Here is a 10052-nt window from a genome sequence, read left to right on the forward strand (position 1 = left end):
TAGCGCTCGAGACTCTGGTACTTCGGTGCAAGTAGTAGAGTAGACCACCCATAGCACAAACAGGTCTGGACCGAGATATGTTGGAGCTCAAGGCAGACTAAGAATTAGGTGTACTTCTGATGATATTCTTTCACGATTAATGCAACATTTTCTTAAAGGGGGAGCGGAACTGGCACCAAGATAATTCTTTTTTCATTTCTACGAGCGAGACTGATTTATAATTTGATGGTTATATAAGTAGTCACACGTGGAGGTCTGAGTTACATGGTACCATATTTCTAATTTCCATTGGGAATGTTATTACCCTTATAGATTGGTGTTCAGAGCATTTATCCACTTGGTCTGCCTTTTAACTTGGCTCTGAGCATGAAGGACCCCAGTATACGGGTGTCTGCTGATTGCCCTGGTGTGAATGGCCAAGGGCTGTTGTGTGTGTGTGCATATGTATAAAAGTTTATCTTTGTGTGAGTGTGTGTGTCCTTCCTCCTGAACAAGGTGGATTCTGCCAGGTTTCCAAGTATGTCAGAAGGACTGGTCCTATGACGATCATCTAAGTTTTACCATTTGAGAGTTTAGAATTCAACACTTTTTATATGGCCTTTTCCCTTTTTCTTCAAACCCCAGAGCTTGGATTTAGGAGTCTGCAAACATGCCTCTGTTCCTTAATGGCTGTAGGACCCTGGGCAGGTTCTTAACCCTATTAAAGGGTACTTTCCTGATCTTTAAAATGTGGATAATAATATTTAGCTCCTAAGATTTTCGTGAAGGTAAAACAGCATATTGAGGGAATTCCCTGGTGGTCCAATGGTTAGGACTCAGAGCTTTCACTGCTGAGGGCCCGGGTTTAATCCCTGGTTGGGAAACTAAGATCCTGCGAGCAGCACAACGTGGCCAAAGAAAAAAAACAAAACAAAACAACAACAACAAAAAGCCCAGCATGTTGAAAGCATTGAATGTGATTCCTGGGTTATAGTAAGCACTAAGTAAAAGCTATTATGGTTAGAATTTATTGTCTCCCTCAGAATACACACTGATGGCCAGGCATTGGCAGCACTGGATGTGATCAGATGCAACTAGGCAACAGTCCAGGACCACCTTCTTCCTAGGCTATAGATTCTAACACTCTTATAGTGGACTTTTAATTCATTAATTAGCAATGAAAAGAGAAGGGCTAAGAGTGCTATATTCTGGGCTTCCCTGGTGGCGCAGTGGTTGAGAGTCTGCCTGCCAATGCAGGGGACACGGGTTCGAGCCCTGGTCTGGGAGGATCCCACATGCCGCAGAGCGGCTGGGCCCGTGAGCCACAATTACTGAGCCTGCGCGTCTGGAGCCTGTGCTCCGCAACAAGAGAGGCCGCGATAGTGAGAGGCCTGCACACCCTGATGAAGAGTGGCCCCCGCTTGCCGCAACTGGAGAGAGCCCTCGCACGGAAACAAAGACCCAACTCAGCCATAAATAAATAAATAAAGCAAACTGTCAACAAGTAAACATAAATAAACACCATTAAAAAAAAGAGATGTCTGTAAGAACTAAGTAAATAAACATTAAATTATTTTTTTAAAAAAAAGAGTGCTATATTCTGACATCAGTAGTTTCAAACAGCCTAATGAGACATACTAGGATGCCTTCCAAAATTGATGAGCTCAACCACTGATGGGCGTAACCGAAGAAAACGTTCAGCGCAGCTGACCCAACAGTTCTTTCCTGAGCTACACATGAATCCTGAAACTGAAGTTTATTTGGAGTTTTTTATTTTGTTTTGTTTTTTAATTTGGAATGGGAAATGCCTCTACCTCTCTCAAAGCAGAAAGGTGGTATTTTTTTTCTCCCACTGCCTGACACCTTCAGGTTCCACTCAGGCTTATCCATGGAAGTGTGCGTTTTGGTTAATTATTAGATTACTCACTACACTTTCATTTGAACACTTAAAGGGGCAAGAGGGTAAAACAACTGTACATCACTTTACAAATGTGGTGCTCTTTCTCCTTCCTTTCCTCCTCCACCAAACGCTACTCCAACATTGGGGGGAGTCTCATGAACACTTCCGTTCTGCTGCCACCCGCCTGTGGGGCAAGACCATTTAAAGCGAGAAAGTTTTGCCTGTGCCTGAATGTTAGCCGATGTGCTCCAGCTGGCTTGGAAGACGAGCAAGGCACATGCACGCTGAAAGCAGGAAGGCAAGAGGGAGCTGGTACAAGCTCCAAAATGTTCTAAATGCACAACGACAAGATTTAGAACTTCAAGTTTTAGGATCAGGGCCAGCAACAAGAACTACTCCAAGTCCTTGCTCCCAGGTCCTACAGCAGGCAGCAGTATGCGGTCCCACAGCCAACAGGAAACAGAAGCAAAATATGTAAGTGTGGGCTGAGAGGGGCTGCTTATACGCTTATGGGTATGTAGACTAGTGGGCGCTGCCCCCACCCCCCCACCCCGTCTCCAGGCCGGTCTGTGGCAAGATGGTGGACATGGCTCCCTTTCCTTTCATTATAACTATGGAAAATATATTCTGTAGGCTAGGGTGGCTACATAATTTGTCAGGCCTAGTGCAAAATAAAAATGCACGGCCACTTGTTCAAAAAGCAGGAAAAGAGTGCCATTAAGGTCCTAAAATATAAAATATTTCCTTGCCTCTGCTCTCTCTTTCTTTTCTGCCCCTCTCCCTCCCCTCCCACTTCCCCTTCCTCTCTCTCAGTTCCTATTTTAGGTCACACTGAATCCTCACAGGCACCTGAGGATCCCATTCTGTGATGAGGTGCATGTGGTCTGCTAGCTGCCAGGTTCCCCCTCCCACCAGCCACTGGGCCCCTGTGCAGGGTCCCCACCCCAGCCAGGAAGTCAATCCCCCTTCCCACAGCCCACCGTCCCAACCCATGGCAGATGGCCAACCCTCAAAGGATTGCAACTTCCATACCTTTATCAGAGATGGGCTAGAGGCTCACACTTGCCAAGTTGTCTCTTGAACCCACCGTGGTGCTGCCAGCCCAGGGTGAGGACAGCCTGGCATGCCCCACTCGAGACTCCATATGGGGCACATGTCCAACCCAGAACCCCACTGCAACATTCCTGGCACTTGTGTCAGGTAGGACATGGGCCTCTTCCCCCCCAACCCCTATCCTATCCTACCCACATCACTCCACCTCTTCCCCCAGCACTACCTGGACGCTGCCAGGGTAGAGGGTGGCAGTGCTCACAGGGCAGAGAGGGGAGGCTAGGCAAGGCTGGGGCTCCAGTGGATGGAGGCGAGGGGGCGGTCAAGATTTTCATCAGGGGAGGTGAGGAGGTGGCAGGAGGTAGACTCAAGGTGGGCCAGGATGCAAGCCTTCACTCCCCACATGCACCATGGTCCCATAGGATTAAATAACATCAAGCAGATGTCTCTACTAAAAAAGTTCTCATGTCGTTTAATGTGCTAATGGGCTACTGAATCCCTGTATCAATCAGGATAGCCTAGGTTATGCTGCAACTAAAATTGACTCCAAAATCTCAGTGGCTTACGTCAACAAATGATGTCACATCAACATTTATGCCCTGTTAAGGACTCTTAGCCCTACACTACTATTGGGCTGCACCCCACAGGCCTACAAGAGCTGTACTTGCCCAGCCTCAAGACCAAAAAAAGGGCCCAGAGTCGGCAACAGAGACATCATGGTTTAGTGGATGGGGAAGCTTACCTGTCTAAAGCAAGGTCCTGGAGCAACACCCCACTGTGTGCGGCAGCCGGCGGGCAGGACATGGCGATAGGCTTCCTCCCAGGGCTGGGGACAGGCGCGAGGTGGCGCCGGGGAATTATCAGTTATAACACGATTATTTCCAAAGAGTTTACCTATAAAGCTCTTTCTTCTCCTTTACTCTTAGAGATCACAGAAGATTAAAGGGCCAGAGAGCCCAGGTGGATCATTTACATCCCAAAGGCACAAGAGAAATACCAACCCCTTCTAGAAAGCTAGCTTAACCAGTTACAAAAGGCTCACTTTGATACGATAGCAGAGCCATTGGAGGCCGCTGTTGTCCAGATCTCTCGGCAGCCCCACTCAGCAAGGACGGCCACCACAGGACCCCCCAAACTAGTGGACGGCCGCCCCGAGATCACCCACACAACTTTCGGGCGCCACGTGGTAGTGGGCGGCCCCCGCGGCTTTCCGTTCCCCGTCCCGTATTTCCCGACATCGCGGCACTCACGGGAGTTTCCTCGGTCTCCTGGCCTCTGTGCCCGCTGTTAGGCTGCACCCCGCAGGCCTACAAGGCCGGCGCTTGACCACCTTTAAGACCGAAGAAAGGGCCCGGCGGGGTCAGCAGCAGAAACGTCATGCTTTAACGGATGGGGGAGCTTACCTGTCTGAAGCAAGGTCCTGGAGCGACACCCCACCGTGTACGGCAGCCCGCGGGCAGGACAAGGCGGCAGGCTTCGCTCCTGGGCTGGGGGCGGGGGGAGGGGGGAGGAATTATCAGTTAGTCAGGAATTGACCTCAGGTGGGCTCATTAGTTACCAGGGAAACCAGTAGAGGGGCACGCCCCTCACCGCCCCTTGGATGTTATCTTTAGCTGGGGCCTGGGGCAGGTACATAGGAGGGTCAGTCCTGTGAGTAGGGTGTAAGGCGAAGCAGGCCCTGGTCGGGCAGGGGTGTACAGAGAGCAGGAGAACAGCCGTCTTGGGACTTCCCTGGCGATCCAATGGTTAGGGCTCCGCACTTCCAATGCAAGGGTCACGGGTTCTATCCCTGGTCAGGGAACTAAGATCCCACATGCCGCGCGACGCAGCCAAAAAAAAAAAGAGAGAGAGAGAGAGAACAGCCATCTTGAGCGGCCTGACCATACAAATACCCCTAAGAAATCCCTCTGATGTCCCTGGGACTTCACAGGGCAAGTGTCTTACAGGTATTCAAGAAAACGCTTGCCCACGTTCTTCTAAGCTGTCCTTATTAAGTACCTAGTTCTGATAGTTGCCAGGTAGCCACCTATTTCTCTTCTATGAACTGCCATTCTCCATTAGTGCCCACTCTAAGGCCCTATGGTGCCAATGCTATGTGATGGTCTCTGTCAGAGTAGGGCTGGAGAGCGTAACCTCTTTTTTTTTAACTTTATCTTGAGTAATTTTTTTTTTCATATTTTATCTCCTTTGCATAGTAATCACATAACCCCTTCTTGGGCCCAATCTCTGATGAATGGAGCCCCTTCAGCCGTTAGGCCCTGACCCTTCCCTTTCTGGGGTCTCAGAGCTCTCATCAGATCAGACACAGGGCAGACACCAGACCAAGAACTTGTCTTCCCTCACCCCTCTCTCCAGGGGTCTTTCCTCCTCTTTTTTCCCCCAAATGAAAACACCTCAGATCAACTCAGGTAAGACCAGGATGGCAGGTATCTGTAGCCTGGTGGTTCTGCTGACACTCACTCTTGGCTAGAGACTCAGCTAGGACACCTTGCTTCATGAGGACTTGTTACGGAAGCTCATGTCATGGCATGACAGGCCAGTGAGTGGAGAGGTGAGTTGCTCGGGCAAGGAATAGTAAGTTTATTCCAGAAAGCAAGTAGACTGAGAAGATGATGGATTAGAGTCCCAGAGAACCACCTTCCTCAAATTGGAATTCAGGCTTCTTTTATACTAAAAGAGGAGGTGGTAAAATCCTGGTTCTGGCCAGACTCCAGAGGGGATGTGTTAATTTCTTTCTTCCTGCGGCAGTTCCCAGGTGGGCCTGGTCAGGATGTTTACTGTGAGCTAAGCAAAGGTATTTTAGCTTAATGCTCATCACCTGGGGGGCAGGGCTCCCAGAGATGGGCCATTATGCATAATTTAAGCTTATAGGTAACACCCCTTTAGTGATTAACTAAACAGGTTCTTCCCTATTACAGATGCTTCATACCCCCTGGTATCTCCTTAGTAAATCGAGTCTGCAGAAATGACGGGAGTTGGAAGCCACAGCTCTGTTGTCTTAAGGGCATTGAAAAGACTTTGAAAGTTGGTGACTGTTCTCACTTGCAACCCAAGAACACAACTGGAATGAGGTGGTGAGCAATGTCCCCAAGCAGTAGTTCAGAAGGGAATGGAGGCCTTTTTACAATATTTAAATATCCAGACCCATCTACAGGGAAGTCTTTGAAATTCTTCCCACCACAGAAGCCATGTTGGAATTCTGAGCTTCAGTCGCACTAAGCCCTTGTGGGAAAGAAAGACTTCAGGTGAGTAGTGATGAGTCTATAATGGAGAGAAAGGGAGGGAGTGGGAGCGGTGATGGAGAGAATGAGGAGGGGATAAATCCTATTCTGAAAATAGCTGGAGATTTAAAATGGAGCTGGAGGAATTCCCTGGTGGCGCAGTGGTTAAGAATCCACCTGCCAATGCAGGGGACACAGGTTCGAGCCCTGGTCCGGGAAGATCCCACATGCCGCGGAGCAACTAAGCCTGTGCACCACAACTACTGAGCCCACATGCTACAACTACTGAAGGCAGTGCACTGTAGGGCCCATGCTCGGCACAAGAGAAACCACTGCAATGAGAGGCCCGCGCACCGCAGCGAAGAGTAGCCCCCGCTCGCCACAACTAGAGAAAGCCCGCGCGCAGCAACAAAGACCCAACGAAGCCAAAAAAAAAAAAAAAAAAAAAAAAAAAACAGAATGCAAGTGGAAATCAGACCTGGAAGCAAATTATTAAATGATTGATGAGTGAATTCAGTAATTAAATTAACCTTGTTCCTTTAAATATGATATTACCCCTGAGAATAATCAGCAGAATTGTAAGAAAAGTATTTGCCAGAGTTATCTCATATTTAATTATCCATAATTCTGTGCCATGCACAGAGGAAGAGAAAGAAAACCTGGTAAGGTGGCCAGATTCATGGCCTGGGACAAGGAGGGGAACCATTGTCTTGCCTGATAACAGAAGTGAATTTTGTGGCTGTTTTGATTATAAGTTTTGATCTAGATTCAGAAGTTCTTCCCTGTGAAACTGACCGGAAAGAACTTGGCTGAAGGCATCTGTAGTGATGAAAGGGTTTTTTGGTTTTGTTTTTTTTTTGTGGTACGGGGGCCTCTCACTGTTGTGGCCTCTCCCGTTGCGGAGCATAGGCTCCGGACGCGCAGGCTCAGCGGCCACGGCTCATGGGCCCAGCCGCTCCGCGGCATGTGGGATCTTCCCGGACCGGGGCACGAACCCCTGTCCCCCGCATTGGCAGGCAGACTCTCAACCACTGTGCCACCAGGGAAGCCCTATAGGCATGCTTCTTAAAGCAAGCAGAAGTTAGTGCTTTCCCTTTGCAAGCATTGCCTTTGTGACAGTTACTGAAGTCTTTGACTCTCAAAGGCAGGAGGGGGATAAATGGGGCATTGTGGATTGGGCTGTACCTCTCAAATGTATAAGGGGTGGCTGATGATTTGATTCCACAGGTGTGCAGGGATAGTGAGAATTCTTATGGTGAGCCGCTCCCACTGAGTCCCTGCTGAGAGGGACTGCCCTTCGGCAGAATGTCATGTGGAGTCAGTTGCTTCATACCCTAGACCTCAGTTTTCTCATTCTTGAAGATTTCTACAAAAGAAACCTATTTCCACACCCCTGGAAGTGGGTGCTCCAGGAGATGCAAAGGGCGTGAGCCAGGGACCCATTGTTCTGATGCCTCCTACCAAACCATACTTTGATACAACTCTCATTAGTCACCCTGCCTTTGAACTCCTGTCTGGAGGCAAGCAGACTGAACCTGTTCCATATACCTGACTGAGTTGAACATTTTCTCTTATTATTATTAAGTCATCAGGTTGGCATTTATGGTAAGAAGTGGGAAAGCAGGGAAGAACTAGAGAGAGCAGAAACTTACTCTCTGATTGCCTGGAATGACTATTTTCCGTAAATATGCACCGTTTATTTTAAAATATTTAACGAAATCTCCTAACTCTAGGTAGTATTTGATCACAGATAGTACCCTTTCAAACTTTTGATTGATATATAGTATACATACAGAAAAGTGCATATAACCTAAGTGCACGGCTCACTGAACTTTAAAAACTTAAACACGTGCTGTGGCCAGTACCCAGATCAACAAAGAGGACTTGGGACTTCCCTGGAGGTCCACTAGTTAGGACTCCATGCTTCCACTGCAGGGGACACGGGTTCAATCCCTGGTCGGGGAACTAAGATCCTGAAAGCCCTGTGGCTCGAATAAATAAAGAGGACTTTACCCACAACCCCAGAAGGCCCCTCCCCCAAATACTCATTCCAGACACAACTTCTCCCCCTAATGGTAACCAATAGCCTGACCCCTAATAGCACAGATTCTTTTTACCTGCCTTTGAACTTTATATAAATAGAATCATACAGCCTGTGCTCTTTTTTCCTGACTCCTTTCAGTCAGCATTATGTTTGTGAGAGCCTTCCTTATTACTCTGTATAGTTATAGATTGTTTATTCATGTTCTTTCGTCAACACAAGTATGGACTGTTTTGGGGTATGTACCCAGAAATTACTAGGGCATAGGGTAAGCATATGTTCAGCCTTAGCAGATACTATCAATTTGTTTGTAGTTGTACCAGTTTGCACTTCCACTAGCAGTGATGAGACTACTGGTTACTCTACATCCTCTCCTAAAATGTACTCCACCCATCCCCTACCTACTAGGGGGTGTGGTATAGTCTAGTGGCTAAGAATCCAGATTCTGGAACTAGACTTTCTGGGTTCAGATTCCAGCTTTATCACTTAATAAGTGTGTGAACTTAGGCACCTTACTTAACTTTTCTGAGCCTCAGTTTTTTCATCTGTAAAATGGGAATAATAAATCATCTACCTCATAGAGTTAAGGATTATATGAGTTAATGCATGTAGAACACTAATAGTGCCTGGCACATAGAAAATACTCCATAGTTTGGAGGTTCCTTAAAAAACTAAAAATAGAATTACCATATGACCCAGCAATCCCACTACTGGGCATATACCCAGAGAAGACCATAATTCAAAATGACACATGCACCCCAATGTTCATTGCAGCACTATTTACAATAGCCAGGTCATGGAATCAACCTAAATACCCATCAACAGACTAATGGATAAAGAAGATGTGGTACATATATACAATGGAATATTACTCAGCCATAAAAAGGAACGAAATTGGGTCGTTTGTAGAGACGTGGATGGATCTAGAGACTGTCATACAGAATGAAGTAAGTCAGAAAGAGAAAAACAAATATCGTATATTAACACATATATGTGGAACCTAGAAAAATGGTACAGATGAACCGATTTGCAGGGCAGAAATAGAGACACAGATGTAGAGAACAAATATATGGACACCAAGAGGGGAAAGGGGTGGGGGTGTGGGGGGGGGTGATGAATTGGGAGATTGGGATTGACATATATACACTAATATGTATAAAATAGATAACTAATAAGAAACTGCTGTATAAAAAGATAAATAAAATTCAAAAACAAAGAAAATACTCCATAAATCTTAGATATTATTTTCATTCAAATGCATTTAAATCAATTGCCACCAGTGCAGTAAGGGAGTTGTGTGTCTTACTGTAAAAGAAATAGAAAGTTTCCTACATAACCTGGGAGGTAATCAGGTAAGTGCCACAAGGGGTCTCTGTATGCAGGAGCAGGTTAGCATACCCATCTCAATCTGGGGCTATGCAAATCACAGCTAATCCTTGGGAACTTGAATGTGCAAATTAAACCAGAATGTCAGTGCTCCACAATGTTCATAGGAGAGTATGAACCACATATAGAATCAATACAAATGACAGTCTGTGCTTTAATTTTTTATTTGGCTAGTGAAGCCACTGACATCTCTCCTATTGTTAGCCGTAACAGTGAATTCCTTAACAAACTCTATAGACTTTTACAGTCCAACCCTTGTCAAACACCACTTTAGGAACTGACATAGATATGGATTTCAGTAAATATACATTCAGTAAATATTCAATGGAGGAAAGAGAAATGGTAAAGAATGATGATAGGGGAGTGGGTAGATGGTTCAAAGACACAAAGCTGATGGCCCACTCCAATCTCCATGTGTGAGCCATTGAATGGAATTGGTTTTTTTTTTTTTTTTTTTTTTTTTTTTTGTTTTTGG

This window comes from Lipotes vexillifer, unplaced genomic scaffold, assembly GCF_000442215.2.
Source record: "Lipotes vexillifer unplaced genomic scaffold, Lipotes_vexillifer_v1.1 scaffold1442, whole genome shotgun sequence".
Taxonomy (NCBI): domain Eukaryota; kingdom Metazoa; phylum Chordata; class Mammalia; order Artiodactyla; family Lipotidae; genus Lipotes; species Lipotes vexillifer.